A 25678-nucleotide genomic window follows, 5' to 3' on the forward strand; every position below is an offset into this window, starting at 1 on the left:
CACAGATGTGATAGATGACTGTCGCTGTACACCAACAAACACACATGTTTGGATATGTCATACATGTAATTGCAGTGGATATGTGCATGGACCACACACACAACACATATGTACATAGCATAGCTTTTGCTGTCCTCCGTGCAGACAAGTGGCTACAGCAATCATACGCACGCAAATGGGAGGTGGGTCCATGGCTGTTGAATGCCAACAGTACATGTGGTAGCAATGTTGACCGAGGACACATTGCCTCTGTACTAGTTACCCATGACACCCATCATATCATACAACAGTCCATGTGTTATGTATGTCAACACACATGTCCACCGATTGCAATGCATACAAACATGGCTACATGACAGGCATGTAGGACCAACACACATGTACAAACTGTAGTGTGCATGCAGCTGCCATGCATGTGCAGTAGCTGATGTAAGTAACTCATCTGTGCCGATCTACAACATGCAGTTGCAATGCAGCCCCATCATTGACACCTGTATATGGTGACATACTTACAGTACAGTAGGATGTACATCAGGTATGGATGGATGTGTGGATGTGTGTACGTAAAGTGGTGATCCACCTGTGTAGATGGATGTTCGCCGGGTACGGCTCACAGGTGTGTCACACGCCATCATACCATTACATGTGCAAACAGTACGCTATGTTACTGTTACCTGATGGTGAAGACATAATACCTACACAACGGTCAGGTGTTATCGACTGTATGTCACTCGACACCTGTAACACTTACATCCTCCCGTGTGCATATAGCAGAACAATTGCTGGACATAGCGTTGGTACACATAATGCGGCCAATACTGCTGCATGTCTGTCAGACGTATCATCATACAGCAGGTGTATCATTCACAGTACTGCCATGTGTGTTTGCATGTGTGACCATATATGCCACATATGATGGGGAATACATCCCAATTGTGACACACCCCTGTACACTGTTGTAGACATCTGTACATACTGCAGTGTGGAAAGCATGATGTAGGCAGGTGTGGTGTGTGTATCACACACATCAGCTATCCGTATGTGTATGACATTTGGTCTCCACAGGGTGTGTGTGTGTGTGTGTGTGTGTGTGTGTGTGTGTGTGTGTGTGTGTGTGTGTGTGTGTGTGTGTGTGTGTGTGTGTGTGTATGTATGGCTGTCTGGTGCATGGAGTGTGGGTGTATGCTACCATACGGAACACACAGGATCCCAACCCCTCATGGTGATGCAGTCAACTACCCTGTTGATGCCATCGGTCTCAGCCATACTGGCTACCTGTACATGTCCCTTCTCTGTGTCACGTTTTGTGGGTGCACAATACTGTGAGGGTGATGACCACATAGGCAAGTGTCCTCACCTCAACACTATGGGGTGTGCGTAATAATGTTGTCGACCCCATGAGTGTTGGCATGATCCTGTACTGTGACAGGGTATTACTGCTACACAGTGAGGCCTCATGCTATCAAGTGGCCTCTAATGTTATCATTGCCCAGACTGCTGTGTACAACCCCTGCACCATGTCAACATACCTGTGATGTGACCTGGTATAGATGTCACGTCTCTAGCCACTGTAGCCTATTAAACTGCACACAGGCTGCTGGATCAGTATATGTGTGGAATCTGTGGTATGTTAGACTTTCCAGCTGTCCAGTTGAGGCTACGTATAGCATGCTGAGATTGCCATATGTGCCTGTGAGTACTCCACTGTTACACATGGGAGACTGCAAACACTGCTACCTGTAGACACATGCAAGTAGACCATAAGGAGGGAACCTGGGCATCATTACCAGGATGCTGTTACTGTTGTTACCAAGTCACATACTGTGAACATATAACAATGCATGTTACACCTGTACTACATGATTGTGCACATATAACAATGCATGCTACACCTGTACTACACGGTATGTCTGGTGCATGTCAACAGTACACAACCAATGTAATATACACGTCTCTCACCATTCTTACACAACTAACGTAATATACACTTCCCTCACTAGTCGTACACAACTAATGTAATATACACATCTCAGTATTCTGTTCACCCTGTGCATCAGATTATTTGAGCATGTCCCTGCACCGATGGTGTGGATGACAGGGATGCGGCACAGGCTTCATCATATGCACAGGGTGATAATGTGTGCCAGGGGCATAGGCTGCACCAATGGGTGACATCATGTGTGTGGGTAAGGGCCGGTGATATGATTGGACATGTCTGTTCAGTATGCATGTGGGCATTGTGGTGCCCTACAGATGTGTTTGCTGTGTGCGTGTATGTGTGCACACAGTTCTGCATTTTGTGAGGCCTACACAGAGGTATTATTGACAGCTCCAGATTGTACAGACCAGGTTGTACAGCTCACTGTGTCCGGGCATGGCCACATGACCTGTGCCTGCCAGGGGTTGCACGGGCACTACCAGGCAGAGGTACAGATTGGCTACTGTCCAACGACACATGTCCACTGGAACCGTGTCCCCACTGGGAACGTCCAGGGCCATGTCCACGTGGCCTGCTGTGTCCTGGTGTGGACAGTGCAGCACCAGCTGCACTGCTACTGCGACCAGCACTATGGGAGAGGGCATGTGAGGTGGCACGCTCATGTCGACCAGCACTAGGTGGTGTAGCTGGCCTAAGTCCACGTGGCCTATGCCTCACCCCTACCAGATGTTCCAGCACAGACAGCTCACACTTACGGATTGCCATGCCACGGTCAAGGAGTCTGACCATGTCACCCAATCGCCTGTCCAGAACATCAGCGATCTGCTGTTGAGCATTTGCCAATGCCTGGATGTTGTCATTTAGGGTTCAGATAGCAGCCCTCTGCAACCTCTGCCCTTCTCTGTTCTGCCGTTCAGCAAGTGCCTGTGCTGCCATTACAGTCTGGAACATGCGTCTGGTGATACCAGCTGCTGTGCTCTGTCCTGCAGGTGCATGTCTGCCAGAGGTCCTCCTACGAGCAGCACCAGCCACATGCCTGTGTGGCACATCTGCAGATATTACACTGACACCATGTTGTGGAGACACACCATCTGTAGCCACCACACATTCCTGTTCCACACTAACAAACGCTGACTGTCCTTCCTCTATGGCTACTGGTGATGCGGTATGTGTTGGCAGCAGAACTGTGTGCGGGGAAGAGGGGGACATAGCTGGGATGGCAACCACTGGCACAGATTCAGCCCCTGACAACCCTGCCTGTACCTCATGCATATGTTCATCACTGTTAGTATCTGTGGGGACACTAACATCGGATGGACCGCAGGAGGGTAACGCACCTACATTACCTGTGAATGCAAAGAAAGACTCTAAATTACAATAGACACAGACACACACACACACACACACACACACACACACACACACACACACACACACACACACAGACACACACACACACACACACACACACACACACACACACACACACACACACACACACACACACACACACACACACACACACACACACACACACACACACACACACACACACACACAGACACACACACAGACACACACTCACAGACACACACACACACAGACACACACACCATGCATGTGATTTGACAGATGGCATGCAGCATGCCTGTGATACAGCTGACGGCATGCAGCTCAGACATTAATAGTGTTAGTAAGCATAGCCCCTGGGGTGCACAATACAGCAAGCAGGTGTCATATCAGTAGCCATGCAGTTCACACAATCATGGTAGTATGCATGCATCCTCGTGATACACCATGTGGACCAGAACAGGATAACAGTATACATGGCTGATGTGACCTTGACATGTAATCTCCTGACGTGTGCATTAACATGCATACATATCTGACACAGTGGTGTCCTGACATGTACAGCGTCGTAATGGCCATCACATTGCGGTGTTGTCTGTATGCCCTACAGATAGAATGCATGTTTAGCAAATGTGCATGTGCATGGAAGGGTAGTGTGAGCCGTCTGCATTGCTCTACAGTGTGAAGTACTGACACTGTGCCATTGCATGGCATCATGAGGCATCTATATTGCATAATATGTCCACATTGCATAGCCATAACTGCATGCATACCCATGACATAACTGTGGATTGTGACCCACGATGCTGAGGTGTGTACACACCAAACCACGCTGTCATGTGACAGGTCACTGGAGGACCTACAGATGACACTCCTGCACAACAACTACAGAGTCTTAGCTGCCTGGCAACCATGTCCACACATAGCGGACTTGTCAATTCACCATGTCCAACATGACATTGCTGTACCACACACATGAGGTGCACAGCTAATGGTGATGTCCTACAGCAGCAAGGGAAATGTACAGTATCTGTGGCCTGACGTGGTGTCAATGTCTGTGGAAGCTGTAGAGATGACTACTGTCATGCTATGACACAGGCGTGATGTTCAACACATCTTATATGGCAGACGTCAGTGACACCTCCACTGGCTGTGCACAGGCTGTTAGGATGTCCAGTGTACCACATCAACTGTATAATCATTCAACTAAGGCTATAATTGGACCATGTGTGGACAATGTGAAACAGGGTGCATACACATCACATCTACTGTGTGGCTATGTATCTCTGGCCATCCCCCATGGCCAAGTGAGCACGTGTTGGAGAAATGTGTGTGATGGCCATCTATCACACATGTCTGTGTTGTCCCATATGACATGCACCCATAGATGTCAGATATGTCACCATCCACAGGGCTATGCAGACAACAGGTTGTATGTGGGGTATGGGTTATGGGATAGTGTGACATTATTGCAGCCAATACACTACATGTCTGGGACATGTCAGATGGCACATCACAATATGTCCACCCATTGCAGGGGCATATGACACAATGGTGACTCCTGTGGGCTGCCCATATCACAGCTCACTGTGTGGTACTGTTTGCATACCACACGTGTTGTTCCAATGTATAGTACATATGCCTCCATTGTAGAACACCTCTACTGTTGTATGCACAGCTGACCACACATGTAGCAATGACAAATACTCTGGTTTCATGTCGGTGCATCATTTCGTTTGTATATATTGCACATGGGTGGCCTGTGTGAATGAGGGGTGATGCGACCTGTATATCGTGAATGGAACGAACATCAAGTGTACAAGTGTTAACTGGCCACATGGTGAATAGATCTATGCTTTTACATGCCTGATACTGATGACAGCCTCACCTGCAACGGACTCATGCCTGTGCGGCAAGCCAGAGGTACCTGTATAGGGGTGCACAGCAGTATGAACATTATCCATGACCGTATGACAGCCACAGGGTGCACAGTGCATGTTAACACATTCGCCTGTACAATAGCATATAGTATGCACATGTGTGCATACACAGGGTAGCATACTGTAGTATGCAGCATGTGTGTCCACATACCATGCATATGTTGTTACATGACATAATGTACAGTGACACATGCATGTAAATTGGATATAGTAGCCATATGTGCAGTACTGACTTACCAGGAAACTCCAGGCTCATTGGTTGGGATACACCCACCTCCATGATGGCATTTAGTGTTTGTGGATGCTGTTCTGAGGGTGTCCCCAGACTGGCCAGTAACTCCTCAGTGTGTGTGAGTGGGGGCTGGGTTGGTTGCCCACCACCTGTTTCACCTTGTTCCCTGGCGATTGCAGTGGCACGTTGTTTTGCATGCCGTATCAGGTCCATGCAGTGTCTGCGCACCTGTTGGTAGGTGCGGTTAAGGCCAATCACATCGTTCACCCTCCTGCACAGATCCTGCCACAGGTCGTTCTGCTGCTGGGCATGCTGTGGCACATGGCTGAACAACACCTCGTAGTTCTCATGGAGGTACAGGATGAGGACATCATCCTCCTGGTGGCTGTAGGCCGGAAGGCATGTACGAGGCATTATCTGTAAGACATAATGATGGTGACAGGTCACAGTTTCAGAGATGTACAGAGATACAGCTGCACATACATTTCTATGATATCTAGTACATCTGCACAGTTATCTTTGCAAATCACCATGACACTGACACGACTGAAGTGTTTGTGTCACACACATGTAACACACGTTATGCATTGGATATCATCACCATATATGTGTGTCACCTCATTACAGTGTTCATACTCCATGTGAATGCTGTCTTGATGTGGGCATGTCTGTTTGACTGCAATGGTGTTCTCACCTATCTGCACATGCCTGGATGTGTCCACGGTATTGCTGTTGACCTTGATGCTGTGTATATGTCACATATCAACACAGACACAGCCTTAATGGACTTGAGCAGTGACAATGCACACATACGCATGGAAACCTGTACATGCATGTGTTTTGCCATATACATCAACACAGCACTGTACAGCTGTTCAACATCCTGCCACGGATCGCCTGTGTTGCACATGTGATAGACATGGGACAATGGCTATTAGGACGTCATTCGCAGGGATGGTTATCAACCATAGCATGTACGGGCAAGGTTTCCTAGCTGTAACCGACAGCCATTATGCCACCGCGAGGTGCATCAGTGCCACATTACTGATCCAGACAGTTGATACTACATCTACCATGCGGCCATCACACCATGTATGACTGGAATGACATGTGCAGCTTTGATGGACAGGGTTGCATGGTATAGTGGGAGTATGTCACATGTAAGGCACAGGGATCTGTCCAGCATGCGGCGATCCTAGTATTAGTACGGTGGCTGTCCATGTCGTATGTCTTTCAGATCAGGATATGGACATGTAGCATGTCCATCATCATGGTGCAGCAAATGTCTTTATGCAAAGTAGACAGCATGCTGCATAGTGGAGGTGAGGATTGTGAAGGCTGGTATCGCCCATCCACGCATGGCCATTACCCCTTAAAGGTGATATGTGATCCAATATTGGTCACCCCAGTGCTGTATATGCCTGTCCAATGATCTCCGTGCTCATTGATGGCACCCTTTCATGACATGGGTACCTCGTATGACTACCTACGGGGCCTGGAGATGTCACCATGTCAGGGAGCTGTACTACACAGCACCATCCCTTATAGAGTGTCCATAATGTTGACCACAGCCTAGGTGGTAGTTAATGGGTACAGGGATGTTCACCTAGTGGTGACAATGCTGATATCATCCATCAGACTGTGCACATATGTCACACACCTCACCCACATAGCCCATTCTGTATGTTGTTCACAACACTGACACAGCTATTGCTCATAGGTCATGGCCATTCACTTCCTTACATACACAAATGCCTAACATTTGTCTGTGTGGTATGGGCTACAATGAGGGTGGAGCACAACACATTAATCCTGTTCTACTGTAGCTGGCACTGGTGTGATATGCACATGTCACTCTGGCACCTTTTGTAGTTGTGAGTCTGTCAACAGGCCACTTTTAGAACACTCCTGTGACATACAAAGGTATTTGTAATCAAACATCTGTACTGTTTTGTACATCTGTACTGCTAACATCTACAGTGATAATGGTTCATGGACATGCACACCATACTCAGAAGGGTTACAGTGCGGTGCCACCCATTATGACTGTCGTCACCACTTGTGGGTTGATATTATCCAACACCCTATCTGTATTGTATGTTCATGCTAGGCACTTGTTCAGAATTTGTGAGCATGTCATGAGCTACTGATTTCTATAGCACCCATTCCACACCATTTCCCACAGGTTCACTGTCTGTCCTAAAATTTCCAGCTTGCTTATGGTACAACAGCTGTTGTACACATGTAACTCACATATCCTGTGAGACATGGTTGTATATACAGGCATGTCCAACTGTCACATACCAGTGCTATTGCCTGTCTATATGATGGATATGTTGTACATGTGGCAATAGAGCAATTGTCTCATGTACACATTAAATGCTCACCTCACAACATACGACACTACAGCCTGTGGGGGATGCACTTATGCAGCCCTGCTGGGGGTAATGCTGTCACCAACCCTGACTGCACCTGACAGTCATGTTGGGATGTGTAACATTCGCAACACACCCCACACATCACATAGCCTCACATGATCTCCACCACAGGCCACACATACGAGAACAACTCGTGCAGTACCGCTCCATACTCTGTGTAGGCACCAGAGGCAGCCCCCATCATGGAACACAACATCACCAACTTATGGCCCACAGACTCATGTGTGCCCATCACATACAGCCAATAGGGTGTTATAACTTGCACAACACACCAGTCATAGGTGACTCTGTAGGCGGTCACACTGCAGTTCCACACAGCAGGCTACACAAGGTGATAGTCGCTTACATCTTGCTGTCGGGTAACTGGTTCTGCAACATAACCTATGCACCCATGCCACACCTCACCAGGTATGATGTGACTGTCGTTCTCCATGTTAGTGTGACTGCCCTGAGATGCCACTTCACAGACTATGTGTGCAGGGACATGCAATAGCTCACCAGTCTTGTAGCCCTGAAGGTGTGGGCCAAGCCCTGGGGAGCATTATGCATTCATCTGGACCTGATACCACTGTACAATGACTGACTTTGTCACTTCAACAGTTGCGTATGCTTCTGCTGTCATTCCGCAGGCATCTGGTATCTGTCCGCTTTGACTGACATGGTCAAACACAATGCTTTGGCACAGATGACCTGCACCTGTCAGCCCTGGGAGTACAGATCACATGTGAAGCTCTTGCTGCGTCTATACTGCCTGTCATGCACAGTTTCCAATAACAGTCACCGGCGGAACGGGAACTGGCAAGCAAGAGATAGGGTCATGTGACACAATGCTTGCATCTTCCTCTGTGACGCACGCAGGCAAGGCACACCTTATAATGCACCACTCCAATATCTCTTCAGTGACTGGGACCTGCCTCTAGGCTCTGCAGAGCACACCTGCAATGACAGGTTATAGACAGACCATACCTTTCAGGCACATACCTGGACCGGCACACCCACAGCTGAGGTGTTCCCATATCCCACTATGTTGTACACAAATCCTGGCTAGTTACTTAGCACAATGCATCAGAGGTGCTCCATGTGCAACTAACTGTGTCCAGAACCACTATACACATTGTAACCAGCTACAGATTCAACAACACACCCCACGGTTACCAGACCTCATTTGTTGGTGTACTGGACAGTAGGGCTCAGACAGCTACTACTGATGTGTGACTAACACTACCCCACACTTAACTGGGATAGCCACTCATGTACCAACACATCCGTGAGTCATAACCTCCACTCGGCTAGATCAACCCATACACACCACCTCCAAGACCAACATTATCCTTGACATGAACACTACCAACATGTGACTGGTGTTCCACACATGGGGTTATCCCCTCATTGGTGGATTCCAAACATATGCTAATCAAATTTGTTAGCCACATCCCGGCACCACACCCTTCACGGCATACACAGTATATGATTACTACAACACCTACTACAGATGTCTTATGACAGCGGTTGTTGACGTCATGACACCCGTGCAGATGGACAATGCACATACAAATGCTGAAACATACCCCAGTGCACTGCATTAGCATGTACATGACTGCATGGATCATGCTATTCCACACAGAGCCATGATGGTACACACCAGGTAACAGACGCCACTCTGGTGGTCAAGTTCCATGGACATAATGTACAACAACAGGTGGAGGCTGTTGCACAGTGGTGTACATTCTCTTGGGTGGAGTAGCTCACTGGTCAGCCTCGGTAGGGCCACGGGATCCCTCATCACATACTCCAAGACTAGCTACGTAAACATTACTGTGACACATTCTGGGGTGTATCAGAAGGCATTATGGTGGTATGTCAGTAGTCAGTGACAATACCCACATCTGCTCTCACATACAGCAGTCACTCAGGAATGTTACAGACCCAGGTGATGTAGGCAACATGCTGGCGGATGGATTAAATGCTAACATTACACCCTCACACTCACTACAGGGCCACAATCCATGCAGGAACATTGCAGTGTCCCTGCGGTCACACCAACACAGTACTAACCTGCACTGTATATGTCCTGGGACACTGGCCCCATGTCACCTTCCAAAGTCCCAGGCTGTGATGTCCACAAATCTCTGACCGACATGTCTCCCCACTAGGCCACCATATTCAGTAATAGCCTTGTATCAGACATTGTGACCCCTGAATGGCACACAGCAACAGTTATCACACTCCACACAGGTGGCGCCACAATGCACGTGTGGGATTATAGTCCTACACACCTGACTGGACTGTTCTGCATGGCTATGGGGCACATCATCATGGACGTCATTCACAGAGACATTATTGGGCTCTGGTCCTGTGATGCCACCCGGGTTGGACTTGTTAGGGCCAGAGCATGGCCCCTACACCTGGTGGACTCCTTTGATACAGTTACCAGGGTAGTTGATGATGGTACGGGGGTCCACACATCCTACATTGTCCTCTCATTGCCTTACAGCACTGTTCTCCATTCTGGTATTGACAACATACACATCCACCTGCACATCGTACCCTATGTCTCAGGATGTTATGCAATGTGGCTCATGGACAGGACACACACAATGAGGGTAGCATACCATAGTACCTACTGCATTTCAGTTACACTTGGCATACCACAGTCCTCAGTCATAGGGCCCCTCATGTTCAGTATATGCTTCCCTGAGGTACAGGCTAGCACAGAGGGACTTTCCCTGCCTAGCTTTACAAATCCCTGCATACAAAGTGCCATGATTGATCCACCAGCTGATACCAACTCTATCCATATGGGTGTCCCTGTGACAGATACCTGATATGAATATCATGGCCTCAAGCTGCATGAACATCACCTTTGCATTACACCATTCACCCACTGACTATCACATAGGTGGTAGTCCTTTACATACATGTCACATTGTACATGTTCGTAGTACACACGTATGTCGCACCCACTCCTGCGGTTATCATATTGCCACTGTGGCGTGGATATCCTTCTATGTGGCCACACTTATCTGTACTGGGTGTGTAGCTAGTACATAGGCACCCATTGTACCTCTGAACCCAAGACTTCTACACACATTCAAGGGTACACCACCCCATTTAGGGTGTACCTTACACAGCAGCTAGAGCTTTACATACTACAACATTAACACGCCTTAGCGTTTATTGAGCTCTGACAGTTGAAGTATGCGGCTGAACTATGGACACCACGTCTGTACACATTTGCATACTACATACTCAGGGGTGACCTCTGCTGAACAGACAGGGTCCATGTCCACAACAATATTAATGGATATACTCCACATACGCGACATAAGCAAAAGCCACTGTGAGCAACATGCCCATGGATATGTGCACACATGCAATGATGAGTGGGATGTGCTTCAGCGTTACATTCGCAAACCGGACACTCACCATGCTTTGGAACATGAGTCCTATGTACATCACATAGGGACACTCAGTAGCACTGTTCATGTGATACCTTCCTTGGTGGTTGGGAGACACATGTATGCCAGGTATCATTGCAGTGGCTGTACTGTGCAGAGGTGCAGGTAACACATGGCTCTGCTGTTCACAGGACACTACCCTAGAGAGGTGCCACTGGTGTGAACACTGTAGTTGTGCTTATACATACACTTGCCAGACTGCATAGTACCCCGCTATGAACCTGTGAAGCTATTACATGTCTTTTGTGCATGGTTACTTGGTAGCCCTTCCATGTAGATTAGCTATCATGCTATTACAATGTCCCGTGCCTACAAGCCATATGTATCCTGTTATTGTACATGCCAATAGATGATACCTTTGGTATGCATGATATGCCTGTTATGCTGTGTAGAATACTGACATATCTACCTACAATACTATACATTACACATATTTTACATAGTATCCCATAATGCAAAGCATACTTGCACAGCGGGACCACCTTACACATGTCATTGCCGTTATATGCCCATACACATGCCTACTTTGACAGTATATCAACATATACTATCCCCTGCTATGGCACGTACTTGTTGGACATACCCTACCACTGATGGCGGGTTGTATGGAATTGTTCTGTTTAAAGCACTCATGTAGCATCCCTTGTGGTGTCTGTGATATGTACCTTGTGGCCCACTGCTGGACGCACAGTTTCTACAAGCATTAGTATGCTCAGCAAGACATCACTACATAAATATCTTTTTCCACTTTATGCATTGTGGACACTTTTAATTAATGCAAACCAGGCTATACATACAGTAAATAATTAATACAAAACATGCTATACATAAACTTACATACCGAGTGTTCTACATACCTTGTTATCATTCCGGACTTTCATCTCTATCTCTCTCTCACACTGCTTATCTCTCTCACACTGCTTAAACAGGTATATGGTATGAGCATACGGTTTGAATGTCTGGCAAGTCATCCTTATATACGTCGATACCTATAACATGTGGTTTCCTGCCGCCAATTGGTGTTCCTGAGTGACTAATTACTTGCACATCAGCTGTGCAGTTACTCCATTCGCCAATTACGCGACAACAGTGGGGTATAATTGAATTGTCCACCTGGGCGTTGCCCATTTGCCCTACCTTCGGGAAGACAGCCTGTATTATGTTTTGTTGTGTGTAATTGCAACTGCTATGTGTAGAGACAAGTATACTTTGGATTCATGTCCCCCATGGATTGTGTGTGACAGCTAGAGTATGTGGTTCAACATGTGGGTGTACCTGTCATCCCAACCGTCTGATAATGGACTATTGCAAAAAAAACCTGTAACATCGCCATTTGTTCCATTATACAACGGCTACAATTATGCATGGCACCTTTAATTGTGTCTCTCACAAGGTATGTTGATGGTTCTGCAGATGTAATTGACTGACTGGATGTTTGTGCTGTTATTACAGTCTGTATTGCTATAGTTTCTAGTGTGGAGGATGTCGGTGGGTGTACATAGCATATACAGGTGTGTGGGGCTTGCATTTCTACATATTCCATATATATATGTGTGTGGGCTGCGTCCCTAATTAAAGAGCTATCAGTTAGTAGACTTATGTTACGGGATTTTACATTGTGCCATTGTTAATAGGTTTCTATATAGTATGCAGGTGAGGTTGATACTTCCATACCTCCGGAATTGCAGTGATATGTAAAGGGATATGTCTAAATGACAGCTATCCCGTGTATTTCTGCCCCAGATATTTGCAGTCATTGCGGTTGTGTTGGTAAAAGAACCTGTTTGCCATGGGTTGCCACCTTTTCATATGGCCATTGTTGGACACTTGCGGGACACACAGCGGTGTTTACAGGCTGACACATAGCCACGGTCAGTACACAGGATAGCACATACTTTTATCCTCAATACATACCTATTATTGTGTTGCATGTAACATTTACATTTCTTCCATACAGGCATAACTATTTAATGCAACTATTACATGATATATGGGACATATTAATGTCCTACAATCTCGGACATTTGCCCTTTGTTATGTTTTATGTCAGGACACAACTGCCCAGGGAGGGGCTGTCCCCCCTAATGTGGGATAGGTGGTAACCGTATGCCTATGGCTAGCTATACCCACACCTACCGTAATGGTCTACCTCCAAGTTGGCACTAACAGACACACGGTGCGGACACACAAACACACATTACAGTCACACAGAGATGCACATGGCACCCTCAACACACACATACACAGACTACGGCACTCATAAACACAGTTGAACACAGTACCTACGTGGACCACAACACCGGCAGCGGTAACTACATGTCCCTTCATATCGTCATACTATTACTCGCGGTTGTACTTTTCCGATACTGTGTTCTTTTGGTCTTTCAGCCTCGTGGTTATGGGTGTCGGTATGTTACACATTCCATAGTTGGCGGTATCCTATTTATTTGTACCTCCAAGGTGTTATGAATGTCGTTGACCTAGCTATGTATATTTGCAGATATCGTTGAATCCGTATATATCAACATATATCACTCTATTGCCCTTTCTATTTGTATTATATATATGTATATATGTGTACATATATATATATATATATATATATATATATATATATATATATATATATATATATATATATATATATATATATAGATATATATATATATATATATATATCTATATATATATATATATATATATATATATATATATATCTGACAGGGAAAGTGACAGGCAAGCTACACCTTTCATTGTGTACTTGGTGTATACTGTTTCCTGGACTCCGCACGTTTGTGTCTGTACCTGTCACATTACACACCTACCATAGGTTAGGGTTACCAGCTGTCCCACTTTGTGAGGGACAGTCCCTCTTTGGGCAGTTGTGTCCTGCAAAATATTTGTAAACATGGCAAATGTGCTGAGATTATAGGACATACTTATTTCCTATAGTTTATGTAATAGTTGCATAAAACAGTTATTCTGTATCTGAACCACCTATATGTTATAGAAACAAAATAAGTAAGTAAACATTACAAGAATAAGCATTTATCTAGGCAAAACAGTGAAGTTCTGATTTTCATACTGGCCGGGTGTATGTGTCAGCCTGCAGACATCTGACGTATGTCCCACATTGGTCATTTGCAGAGGTGGCAACCCTACCATAGGTACATCTTGGCTAGCAATAGTGTTAGGTGATTCTATACATGATTGCGTGTTCTACTCCTGGCAGTGGTCATTTTACCCTTCAGAGCAGGCGCTATTAGTACAGGGGTGAATAATGCTGGTTTCACCTGTTCTGGACATCATTGACCATGATCTGCACGATATTCGGAGAAGCTTATCCCTGTTTCACGCATATCGTATAGTCATATTTAAACATTGCTTACCAGCATTGGGCAACGCATATTCCTGCTAATGTGTGCTAAACATGATCTGATGACCTGCATCCGACATGCATTACTCGTGCCTTCGGGATTACGTTACATCCCTTGCAGGACATGGGACCGGGAATATGCATGACGGTCACTGCATTTAACACATGGATATCTGGGATATGTATACGTGTTATGTCATTTTGTACGTGGAGTATACTATGGCTGTTACTCCATACTGCACTCACATGGGTAACTCAGTTAGTTTACATATTGATGAGTCCAGTTAATGGTGTGTCCATGTGATGTTTACTAGATGTGCTCCGGCATTGGGTATGTATATCACAGTGAGCCACACACGATACTGTGCTACACCTTCAAACGACCGTAGGTGGGGCATGCTGGGGTGACGAATACCTGTCATGGGTACAACCCATGCCTTGACACAACATCCATGATTTTATTATGTGGAGCCCCTCATTAACGCAGCAGGGACTCCGTGATGAGTGTGTGCAGAACAGTGCTTACACACATGTGCTCCCGCGATTGACTCTACTCCACTAAGCGACAGTTGTTTACTCGATGTTGTGGCGACAGCGGACACTGTTTGCCCCATTTGGTGTATGGCCTCTGACAATCGGCCGTGTAGCTACTGATGTACCTGGGAACCTATACACACAGCACCACCATATGCTGATAGGCGCATGTACTGTTCAGGTGTTGACATTCCGTGTTCCAATAGCTGTTGTGTGTACAATGTTTGAGGGTTGCCTATGTAGGATTCACACAGTGGGTAACCTATACATTACAATTTACAGGTGGTCGTGTTTGTGTGCCATCCATTTTACTGTGTGTGCAGTTGGAGAGGTGTGTCAGTCCATAGGGGCCTACACTGTCAGAGCATGTGCTATACGTTCCCTCTTTGCCAAGGCGTAGGCATATTGGGCACACCTCCATCTGCCTACTGGGGCTGGCACAGTGTGTTCGTGGTCTGAATCCCTCTGTGCCTGTGATGGCCTTGGCAATTGCGGTGGACTATGAGGGCCTTCACCATTTTGTCCCTGCTGCAGCTGTTTCCGCAGGATCATATTATGTAGCATGGCACATACTATGATGATGTGGACACACGTGCCTGGAGAGTACTGCAAGGCTCCACTAGATGTGTCCAAGCACCAGAACCGTGATTTCAGCATCCCGAACACACGCTCTATGATGATTCTGGTTTGTGTGTGTGCCTCATTATGGCGTTCTTGCATGGGTGTGTGTGCATTTCTGATGGGAATCATCATCCATGGCTCCAGTGCATAGCCAGCATCCCCCACAAGGTGACCATGTGGGATGTCCCCCCTGACAAATACCTGATACAGCTGTGAGGCATGCCAGATATGGGAGTCATGGTAGCTTCCAGGGCTGCCAGCACACACATCCATGATAATGCCCTGGGCATTGCACATGACCTGGCAGTATATGGAGTCATATCCCTTGTGGTTTATGTAGTGCTTACCATGCTCACCGGGTGGTGACTTGATTTGTATGTGCGTGCAGTCTATCGTACTCAGTACCTCCGGGTAGTGTGCCGCACGGTGGAAGTGACGCATATTGCTGGCCAACTCCTCCTGAGTTTGGGGGAAGTATATATGCTCATTGGCATGTGGTAACATGACATCCAGGAACTGGTATAGTACCCTGGATGCCAATGCCTGTGAGATCCCCATTATATCTCCAGTTGGCCTTTGAAAGGTACCTGTGGCTAGTATTCGCAAGCTTACACATACCTTCGTGTCCACTGGGATGGGTTCCCCTCTGTTGTTTCTGGTTCTCAGGCGTGGCCGGCACAGCTCCACTATTTGCTGTAAGATGTCCCTGTCCACCCTGTAATGCTCTACTATCTCCAGATCATGTAGCCCCTGGTAGGTTACCCTTGGTCTGAACACTCTTCTCCTCCTCCGGGGCCTGCGGTGGTTGTCGGCATCCTCCTCCACAACACCGTCAGTCTCTAACACATGCTGATGAATCACAGCTATGGCAGCTCCCAACATGTGCATTTTAAAAGTTCCCTGTGTGTTTACACCTATGGTGCAGTGTTTGGGAATACACAGGTGTGTGTAGGGTGCTTTCACACTTTATACTATTCTGCTGTGAACACCGATGATGTCATAGGGTGTGTATGTACGATCGTAGCTACAGGGTATCTTATGTGTTTTACTACCGGAACTACTATTGTGGTGCCTTTGGTGTTGAGTTACATTTGGCTGCCGTGGATTACCTCTTGAACTTCCCTTTACATTTCTGCACATTCCACCTACCATTTTCTGGCATACATCCAGCAGCCTGCTTTCATTTGTACTTTCCTTGACCAGGCTTAGCTTGCGTAATGTGTGCTATTGCCGGTCTACTGCCGGTTTGCTTTGCTCTGCTATGACAGATCTCCTATCTTTGCAATCCAATGCCTCCCCTCCTTTCTTTGCATTCCAATGCTTCCCCTATCCTGTTTTGCAGGTTTCTGCGAGCAGAATTGTCAGCTGCTATCGATTGGCTGCCGTGAGGTGATTGGTGTTAATTGCTCATTAGTACTCCAATTACCCTACTTCGGCATTTCCTTCTTTTCTTCCCCTGACCTTCCTGTTTGTGCTATTGTTTGCAGTGCATGCATCTGCTTACCGGGTTTCAGGCACGTTTTCATCCCCGTACACATGCTTTTTCGGGCACCATGTGTGCTCTCAGCTAAACGAGTCTATACCTTCCTCCCCACCCCTGTCCTGCAGCTTTGCTTAGCAATGGCCAGGCCAGATTTGCATTGCTCCAATGTGCTTACTGCTACGGTGGCACACCCCTCTGCTGATGTCATGTAGCTCCTCTGAGCCACTCCTCGGTGTTATAGCGCTGCGCCATATGGTACAACCTCCATCCGGCGGGACGTTTGCGATTCAGTATTACCTGCATCATTTGCATGGCATTGACTACTAATTCATAGTTACCGCACCGAACACTGTCGCAGGCCCTTAGCAACCCTTGCACCTTGGTTGTGGTGTTCCATGCCTACCATTGCGTATTATGGTGTAAACCTGATTTGTATTACATTGCGATTTTATGACATTTTTATATAATTTCTTTATGTTCCTGTTTGCGCACACATGCCCTGCAGTTGTACTGTGTGTTACTGTGGACATGACATTAAATGTTGTTTTTTAGGTGTTGTGCATCTTTTCTTATGCCATTGGCTGTGTATTTAGCCATTGGCATATGTTAACTTTGTAATACATGAGTCTGGTTCGCTTCCATAGCTCCGATGTTCTGTTTGGGAAAATGTAAACCGTGTTTTTTGGTTTACATTTCCGTGGGCTTACGCTATGCCTGCACCACTTCATGAATCACTATCTGCTTTCATTTGCATGGTGCGACACTGCACATGGGGTGATTAACATACCTATGCCGTGGGCTGCGCAGTTCTGGCATACACCAGTTGTGCACATGGAATTGGATCGTACCTGAATTGCTCAACGGCCATATTTGGTGTTATTCCGCCTACACTACGCCTGCGCCTGGCGCAAGCTTCATGAATCCCGGGAATGGTTTGCTTCATGTGGCTAACCCTGTGGAAGTACTTTTGTGACTGAAGCCAATGTGTTATGCTTTTATGCAAGAGCAAACCAACACAAATCATATATATTTCTCATTCTGTCTTTTTTGTCAGCAGAATTCAGAGGTTGCTCTTTTTCAGAGTATTTAAGTCAAGGTCCAACCAATGCATTTAGTCTGATGGCATTGTGGTATATGACAGGCAACATACCTGTGCCTTGGTCCCCTTTGCTAACTCAGCTTGCTTGTCAGCTAAACATGGGGTCTCCATTGTACAGAGTTTATGGTAAAACTGTAAAGCACTAAATTTAAATTGTACCATATTCAGAGTTCAGGGTAGACTGAATGCCAGTTGTGCAACAGCATATTTGCCTTTGGTGGAGGAGGATGTGGGTTCTTTTCCCACATGGAAAGATGATACTGCAGTGCAACATAAGATGTGTGCTATAATCCTAGGTGCGTTGTCATTTGGATGAAACATTAAACTAGGTCCCATCTGCTTGAGTTGGTGATAGTTAGTAGGTAGATGCAAAAGATCCCACAGCACATATCAAGAAGAGTAGAGGTTCTTTATGAATCATCACAACTTATATAAATTATTTACATAATATACATTATTTACAATTATTTACACTTATTTATAATGCACAACAGTCTCATGTGTTATTAATCATTCCCCCACCCTTTTTCCAGAGCCAAAAACGTATCTTCTTTAAAATCTCTGATAATATCCATTTCCCATTAAACTTTACTTCATTAAGTCTCTCAATATATGTCTATAAAATATAAAATATTTTTTATCAATTTCTTTAACCTCTTTTCATTTTTTGTTACTGTATTACCTGTATTAGAACATATTCATATTTAAATTGTCAATCTTTTCTAAACTTTTCAACATCTTGTTACATATTTCTTTCATAACTTCTTTAGCCTAGAACATTTTAAAAAGACATGTTCTGTGGTTTCAAGTTCCCCACAGTAATCACACACTGTTTCTTGTTTTCTTTTATAAGGCATGTTAGCTTTAACAGGCAATTTACTTATCATCAATCTCCACAAAAAAAAAAACTTTACATCCATATATTTTTACACCATGTAAATCTTATTTGAATAGCATTTACTTTCTCCTTTTCTAAATGTTTCCATGGAAAAACATATAAATGTTCTTTCAAAATATTTAAATGCCACTCTTTCCTATTTTTTTCAACATTATTTATATTCAATTTCCATAAAAGAATTTTATTTTGGTACTCTTTTATATCTCCATTCACATAGTTTTCTGTTTTTTTCTGAAAAAAATATATTTAATATTTAAAATATACTCTATTAAGTTTCTATTTGCTCTTTTTTAAAACCTGCTACATATTCAAGCATGATGCATGAACAGTCGGGCTAATTAACTCTAATCCCCATTCTTCTTATATTACATACAGAATCCCTCTTCTAACTGGATTTAACCTTGATCTTCATATAAATGAAAATGCAATAGACATACCCCCGGATTCACGAATCCTCCATGTAAGACTTAATAAGTCTTACTCGGAGGCTGCATTTGAACGCTATGACATCAGCATGCCATGACTATTCATGATGGCATGCTGACTCAACCGTAACTCTTACACGGACCGAGTATGAAAGCAGGGGGCATGTCCGACTGCTGAGCAGACTAAATGTCCACGCCCCTGCAAGTGTAGTAAAAGCAAAATGTCAACACACAAGAGCAAGTTCGCTCAAATGTACTTGCACCCAACACCACTCTCCCTGACACTGTAAACCCCCATCACAGTTATAAAAAGTAAAATATTTATTTATTTTTTTTAAATCCACGATATAGCTGCCCGTATTTGCGTGTGTGTGCGCAGGTGTGCCCATTGCTTAGCTATAGTTAGCAATTCCGAAATGGAAGAGCATAAGAAAGAATGTTTATGCAAATTACAGCAAATTGCAATAGCGTAATGGTAGAGCGTATGCACAAAGAGAAGACATTCACGGTTCGGGTCCCACCACTCCCCTTCTTATTTATGTTTTAAATCAGTATTTGAAATAATACCAGACATATATGATTAAAATTTTATTAAAAGCAGTGAAATGGCCAATGTATCAGTGAACAAAATATATATTTTTAAAGGACCCAGATATATAATAGCCTGCCATTAAGCAATGCTTTACCCAGTTAAACACAGGTGCCCATAGTTTAATAGCGCTTTACCCAGCTAAACAGAGGTGCCCATAGTTTAATAGCGCTTTACCCAGCTAAACAGAGGTGCCCATAGTTTAATAGTGCTTTACCCAGCTAAAAAGAGTTGCCCATAGTTTAATAGAACTTTACCCAGTGCAATAGAGTTGCCCATAGTTTAAAAGCGCTTTACCCAGCGCAATGTGTTTGCGCGGACGTGCTCGCTGTACCAACCAGGGCACAGTAGGGCACCAGGGAGCAATGTAGAGCTAAGTTGTTTAAACACAGCCACAGCTGCTAGCCTGTCTAGACAGTAGTAAAATAAAAGAAAGACAAGGTTCAAACCCAGGACCCTGTGCATTATAATCAAAGTACAGGACCACTAAGCCATGACAACATAGGGGAGGCAGCTACTATTAACATTCATAAACTTATGAATGGTAGTTTAACCATTACTAAGCAGGTCTGCAGTCAGTAGAGAATTTTACAAAATGGCCAATCACAAAAAAGTGCGGGAAATGTTGCATATTTAAGCCCATAGGCGGGAATACTCACCATAACTGATTGTAGCTCACATTTACAGTCAGACTGGCAGGTGCAGGAGAGGGTTCACGCTTCCGAGCACAATGTTGGGGCATTGAGGAGTCCAAATACATGGTTTGGCTCCTTGTCCACCGTCACGAGTCAAGACTCCTGCAGGGCCAGTTCCAAGGGACAGAGTACAAGGCAGAGGCTTGGAACCGGTTAGCTCGTGACCTCACCAGTGCCACAGGCGTTCCTCGGACTGGTGAGCAGGTCCGTCACCACCATGCAGACCTGAAGAGACAAAAGCAGGACCACCTGAACCAGTGGATACAGGAGGCCCTTGGGATGCAGAATGCCCCACAACTGAGTATGTAGCAATGAAATGCAGTATGTAAGAATTGATAATGGAGTATGTATAACGGATAGGTATGTCTCAATATCCCTTCATTTACTTTACAGCTGCAGGTGACCGTGCTACAAATCAGCAAGTCTATGCTGATAGACTGCTATGGCTGTACCACCAGGCAGGTTAGTGATTATTCTGCATGCATTGTTATATAAAATATGGGAGAGAGCATGAAAGAAAGTGTTGTAGTCAAATAAAACAGCCATAGAATTGCCTGAATAAGTCCTCTGCATGTCCTGTCAGATAAAAACATCAGAGAGGCAGAAAAAGAGTGTAGTAACCCATTAAGAAAGGTAACATATGTCTGGAATAATATCTCTGCAGGCACTGTCATATAACATAAGTGAGTGAGCCTGAAAAAAGATTGTTCTAACCTATTAATAAAAGTATAATATGTTCATAGATTAGTACTAAGCTAACTGCCCTTGCGAGCCATTTTAAGCCTAGCCAGTTACCCCTTGTGAGACTCAAACTCTGCACTCTGTGTTTGTAAGGGAAACACCTTAACCATTAGACCACCCTCCCCCCCTTCTTGAACATGTCTTCCATAAACACCGTTAAAACAAATAAAGGAGTGAGCCTGTGGAAAAGTGTGCAATGTCATTAATAAAGGTCTAAAACCCAGAGTGTGTCTGTGTCACAGAGTCTGAAATGCTGTTGTACCCTTGCATTATACAAACAGTACTGTTTGAAAATGTGCTGGCAACACAGAATTATGCAGTCCCATATAAAGTGGGTGATGGAAGTGCTAGTAGCTGTGAAACATATATACAGTCCACAATAGTCAGTTACTGGCTGGCATGAATAAGAAAACCTGGCACACGTGTATCATGTAATTATTCACCAGAAATGTGAGTGTGTGTCAAGAAATGCAGGGTTCTGTACAAATCAAAGTGAAAATGTCATGTGAAAACATCCCAGATATGTAGATAAAGAAATATAAATGCAATCAAGAAATATGTAGCAGTAATATCTGCATCCTGGACAGTTAGTATGTCAGATATAGGTCAGGCATATATTGAACTAGCCAAACCCATGACACAACCTAATGTATGGTGGCAAGTGTAATAATACAGATAGGGGATATACACTTGCAGTCACTAGGAATGTAGTGTAGACTAAAAGGTCATTATAAGATGTTAACAGAGGTTTTTTCTACACCCTACCATATGTGCATAAACCATGCAATTCCACACCTCAATGGGTATGTGTAATCTTAAATATTTGTTGGGACATATGTCCTATTGTTCTATAAATATTTGCATTCATGTTGATGCATGTGCCCTGTTTAAACACCACAATCATGGTGGCCTGTTGCTACCAAACATCCCTGCATGCTGTTGGAATAACCACTGTGGTTCAATATATGCATGAGTTATGCTTGCTGTTCAACTGTTGTACCCTTGGTGTGTTGTGTTAATGGGAATATTATTGCATGCTGTTACAACTAATCTGGAATGCTGTTCTGCTTATGTTGTAATTAAACACACCTAATCACAGAACGTATGGGAAGGCCGGTCCCAGCGGACCCACCTGCCCCACCTCAGCCGGCGAGTGCACCTGGCACCAGCAGGTCTGGTGCCCAGCCCGGGCTCCCCTCCTCCGTTGGTCCTGTGCCACCTTCGGGTGGAAGCACTGCAGGGGATGGGGCTCGTCCCCCCCGTGCAAGCGTGGATGGAGAAGGGCCACCTGTCACCCTTCGAAGGGTCCTGGCTGTGGTGCGTAGGGAGATACAGCGTACAGTCGCTGATCCCCTACGCCAGCTTGAGGCGAGAGGAGTGCATCTCTCAGGTGAGCCTGCTCATCCTACTCAGCCCCCAGCACAGCCACCCTCGAGGCTGTGAAGGTACAGTGGTGACTGCCCATGGGTGGGGATCTCAGTTCCACTGTTACCATCTGTGGGCTCATGGGCTTGCGATTTCCAAACAACCTTCCCCGTCAATTGTGTTCACCCACCCCATGTGTCAAATTCCACCCCTGTATGTGTCTTGTTTGTCTTGTCTGTTTACCTCCCCAACCTACCTCCCCAAATATACCTACTTCCTCTACCTCACATTCCACTCTCACCTAAAAAAAAATTTAAAAAAAGGGCAATCTGTTCCCACAAAAACATTATGCTCCATACATAGCTGCCCATTTTGCACACATGTCTGCTGGACACGTAAACTTATAATTATAATTGGCAGTACAACAGAATGTGTTGTCCTCACCCCTCTCTCAGGGGTGGAAGGTTGCAAATTTCACCCCAAATTACGAACATATGCACAGCTGTTGCTGGTAAAGAAATGGGCAGCTATGGGCCTTCCCTACACCCTTCCTGCACATCCCAGCTGGTTTCCCTACTGTCTTTCCCTCTTTGTGCCCCCTTTTTCACCACTTTCCTATCTCCCCATTTTCTTTTCTTTCAAAGAAATTAGTGTGGGGGTTAACGGGAGTAAGCACTTTTAAGCAATAGTTAGCGGGGGTGTGCGAGTGTGAGCTTGTGTGCGCTTAGCTAAGCATTGCTAAGCATCATGCAAACCTGTGCAAACTCACTTACAACTGCTTAAAAGTGCCTTAGTCACTCTGTATGACAGGGCCCTTGTATTGCTCAGCAGCAAAATAAAATACACCTGTCAGTCTCGAACCCAAGACCTTGGACTCATCAGTCTGCATGAAGTACCACTACACCACAGCAGATATACAATAACTGGGTGCTGAAAGAAATATATTATGCATTACAATGAGTGAATGTAAAGGGAGAATAGGAATGGCATAACACAAATCATGTTCTGTGGCCCTTAACCAGCAAGTGTTGTGGAATTGCATGACATGACTGTGAAAAGAGAACCAGCCATGCAAGTAGGGAATAATGTTACAGTAGCACCTTACAAACCCCACACAGTATCAGAGCAGGATAAACACTGGCATATTTGAATACATCAGTGGCCAGACCTCCCAACTGTGACTGGTTTACAGGGATTTCCCTGATTTGCAAACAAATGTTAGCTGTGACCCTCAGACTCCCTGTGAAATGTAGTAACAATAGGCAGAAAGGTGGGGAATCCCACTTAATGATAAATGTCAATAAGTGAGAGTAGACACTGCTTGCACATCAGAAAATGTGTAGTAATACATATGCTCAGAATCCCCCAAAGTCGCAACTGCAAAATATTTGAAATATATCATAGGTGTATCCCACTGATATGTACCTTTCCCTGAGGCTGTTCAAATATATACCTGAGAGTATCCGAGGCCTGGAAGAGTCAGAAACACACAGGCATATCAGCCTGTCTGCTATTACACACTCTGCGAGTAGCTGTAGAATGAATTCCACAAGCATGCCCTTATGTAGGAGTACAACACAGAAATATCAAAGGATGTAGCCATGTACTGCTAGCAACCACCTGTGACAATGCCATTGTTCAGGTGCTGAAAAGACTGGTGTGGTGCACAGTCAATGAATACTAGGCTAACCTCTGTCAACCATCTGGATATGTCCACAGGTGGGAGCTACTCAGACAGATTACTAGCCTTTATAGACTTACAGGTAAACAGCAACTCTGCATGTTCAGCAAGATAAACATCACACGATAATAAATAATGCACTCTGCAGTTCTGCACCCCTATCCAAAGGTACTATATACCCGTGTAGTCAGGCACAACCAAGGGTCTAGGTAGGCATGCACAGTAGTGAAATATGTCCATTTGTCCTGAGCAGACTGTGCTAATGTCAACACAAACAAACCACAAACTGTTCAGAAGTGAGTAACGTACTAATGACAGTATAACAGTTCACAAACAGTGCATGTGCCTGATATTCATAATTGGTAGTACAACATACTTAGTTGTCCTCACCCCTCTCTCAGGGGTGGAAGGTTTCAAATATCCCTCCTAATGTATTGCATATGCACAGCTGTTGTTGGTAAAGAAATGGGCAGCTATGGACCTTCTCCACACCCATCCTGTACATACCGAGCTGGTTTCCCTACTGTCTTCCCCTCTTTGTGCACCCTTTATCACCACATTCCTATCTCCCCATTTACTTTTCTGTCAAAGAAATGAGCGCAGGGGTTAGCTGGAGTGAGCACTTGTAAACAGTAGTAAGTGGGTTTGCACAAGTGTGCGCATGTGTGCGCTTAGCTTAGCATTGCTAAGATATGATAAGCTACGCCAAGCTTAGCTTAGTATTGCTAACATAAAATAAGCTAAGCTAAGCTTTGCTTAGCATCGCTAAGCATCGCGCAAACCTGCTTACAACTGCTTAAAAGTGCCTTAGTCA

This window comes from Protopterus annectens, chromosome 8.part0 (genome assembly GCF_019279795.1).
Source record: "Protopterus annectens isolate FY-2018-M chromosome 8.part0, PAN1.0, whole genome shotgun sequence".
Classification (NCBI taxonomy): domain Eukaryota; kingdom Metazoa; phylum Chordata; order Ceratodontiformes; family Protopteridae; genus Protopterus; species Protopterus annectens.